Below are 2,976 nucleotides of genomic sequence, written 5' to 3'. Positions count from 1 at the left end.
TCTGTGTTCACGTATCTTTTTCTTTCTTTCTTTCTTTCTTTCTTTCTTTCTTTCTTTCTTTCTTTCTTTCTTTCTTTCTTTCTTTCTTTCTTTCTTTCTTTCTTTCTTTCTTTTTTTAGGGAATTATAAAATATCAACAGCACACTTAGAAATGGATGCATGTTGAATAAGTGAATACTGCTTTCGGTTTATTGACTGATGACTATATGTCATGAATCGGGGATTTTAATCTCTTTCAGTTTTACCCAACTGACTGTACTAGGCCATTTTATCTCCTCCTTAAAGGATGTGACCAAGGCCACATAGGTCGTGCAGATAACCGAAGCCCGTCCCCGCTCTGAACGACTCTCTCCTCCTGCGGTTTGTCTTTGATCTTTCTAACAATCAGGCGCTTTTGCTCAGATCCCAGCGTATGTTTTCACATAGGAAGCTGACGCTATACCCCCACCAAATAGTGACATACACAAGGAGGGGCAATGCCCCCTTTTTTTAAGACTACGACAATCTCCTGCCTCCCCGCATGACGGGGACTTTCACCTGTTTCGTGCATGTATGAATCTCAGTTACCTGGCCAGTCACAGGGTATGAATCACATGTGTTGAGTAGCTATTGGGTGCAGCAGGAAGTCATAGGATTTATTCTCTTTGAAATTCAGTGTACTGTACAAATCTGTTTTTGTGCCTTTTTATTTTTTCTAAAAATTACCATTTTGAGTGTATCTGTATTATGTCCAATTAAGTTCACTGTTTTTTTCTGGTTATACTGAGAAATAATTGCCATAAATTACTGTGTAAGTTTAAAGCACACAGCATGGTGGTTTGATTTACATATAGTGTGAGATGATTACTACAGTAAGTTCATCTAACATCCATATTCTCATATAGATACCTTTTTTTTTTTTTTTTTTAAAGAAGGGAAAAATAAAGAGGAAAAATCTCGTGATGGGAACGCTCAGGATTTGCTCTCTTAACAACCTTCTCGTTTACTGAAAGGCAGCATTAGCTGTGGTCATCACGCTGCACGTGGCATCCCCAGTACTCAGCTGTCAACAGCTGCAAGTTTGCGCTAGGCTCACTATTTTAACAACAAACTCTACGATCTTCTAAGTATGGGTCAGTGCCTGTAAGAGGCCAGGACGAATTTACATTCTGTAGGAATGGCGATAAAGAAAAATTAGTAAGACCATGAAAAATTAATTATCCAAAAGGTAAATAAGGGTACCCTAACCCTGACACCCACATGCAATGCACAAGAAAGCCATCAGGACACTGTGACTTGGGGAACACCCCTGTCTCCTCGCCACCTCACTCTCCTCCAAGTGGTCTAGGATGCTGGCCTTCACTTGCATAGTCAACAGATTCTTGCTTCCTTTGGTACTTACCGCTAGTTACTGAGAAAACCCCATCCCCAATATAACCACACTCGGAATCATACCCCAAATACGCCCAGCAGCTGGCCACCGGGGCTCAGTCTATGAATGGTTCAAGGCCAAACCATTTCTGTTCCCCGAAACAGACTCAAGGTGCTCATGTCACTTGTGGAGTCATACTCTTTGTCTCTGGGTAAAATCAGACACAGGCCAATGATCATTTTTATCCATTCATTTTGGATCATCTTCAGAGACTATGTAATAGGTACAATAAGATAACCTTCCCTAACGTCTGATTCACAAAGGCCCCTGCCTGGAGTCTGACAGGGCCCTAACCTAGATCTCCTCTGCTGTTTTAGCTGCTAAAATCTCACAAAATCCTCTCAAAATCCTATTACATGCTCCATTAGAAAATACTTTATTTAAAAATATGTTCATTAAACTCTATTTTGAAATAAGAATGGAAGTAGTTTTCCACTTTGAATTTGAAATGCACATTCTTCCTGGTCTTGCCGTTTTTCTTGAAAATGAACATTATATTTTAGGAGATCATTTATATGAAACACACACACACTGAATGTCAGCTTCAACCTAATTTAAATTGTTTACACATTCACAGAGGGAGAAGCCTCCTTGTTAACCTTGGTGAGGATTCTCTGAGATTGCAGCTCTACAAGATAAAACAGATTTCTCCCAATTAGAAGTAGACTCTGAATCTTCTTAGAATGAGGGCTGTTGCTTGGTATGTAACAAGTAAAAGGACATTTTATAGGGGTGTCTGCTTTGGAAACTTTCCTGGGCAACAGATTCACCTGGGGGCCTTGTTCAAACACTATGGCTGCCACAGCCCACAGCCCACACAGCCCCCACCCCTCAGCTTCTGATTCTGTAGGTTTGGGGGCCCTGGATGCTGGAAGTTACATTTGTAACAAGTACACGGCTGGTGTGGGCACTCTTCTGGTCCCGGACTCCACGGAGAACAGTTAGTTATGGGACGCTCGTTTATTTTTTAAAGGCAAAATTCATTCCCACAGAATCAGAGTGTGAAATTTACACTTTATCCTAAGGCACCCCCTGAAGAGCCAGCAGATCCAACATGGGTCTTCCAGGCTCTTCTGCCCCTTTCCTGCAGGTTGGGCAGGTCCTCGGGCGCGCCGATGTGTCCGCTGCCCCTGTGCGGGGGGCTGAAGGAGGGCCCTCGGACCTGGACCTGCGGCGTGTCCCGCTGACTCGGCGCGCGGGACCCTCTGGGGCGGCCTCCCTGCCCCTCGCCATCCCCGTGCAGCTGCTCCGTCCCCTCAAGTCGCAGCCTTGGGCCTGAGGACTGAGGGGGACGGAGGGGACGGTGAAGGACTTGGGATGGAAGGGGACAAAGGGGGCCAGAGGAGATGGAGGGGAAGTGGGGCGGCAGGGCGCCCGCGGTCGGAGGAGGGACAGGGGTTGCACGGAGGAGCGGAGCAGGGCCGGGGCAGAGGAAGCGGAGCCGCACTAAGGTTGGAGGAGGGCGGACAGAGGGAGGCAGGGAAGAGGGGTACAGAGACCAGCCGGGGACGGGGACCCCCGCGGCTCCCCCCAGCCCGGCCGTGGCGCCCTAGGCTGCTCAGCCT

This window comes from Pteropus alecto, unplaced genomic scaffold (genome assembly GCF_000325575.1).
Source record: "Pteropus alecto unplaced genomic scaffold, ASM32557v1 scaffold447, whole genome shotgun sequence".
In the NCBI taxonomy this organism is placed as follows: Eukaryota; Metazoa; Chordata; class Mammalia; order Chiroptera; family Pteropodidae; genus Pteropus; species Pteropus alecto.
This window is presented reverse-complemented; position numbering follows the sequence as displayed.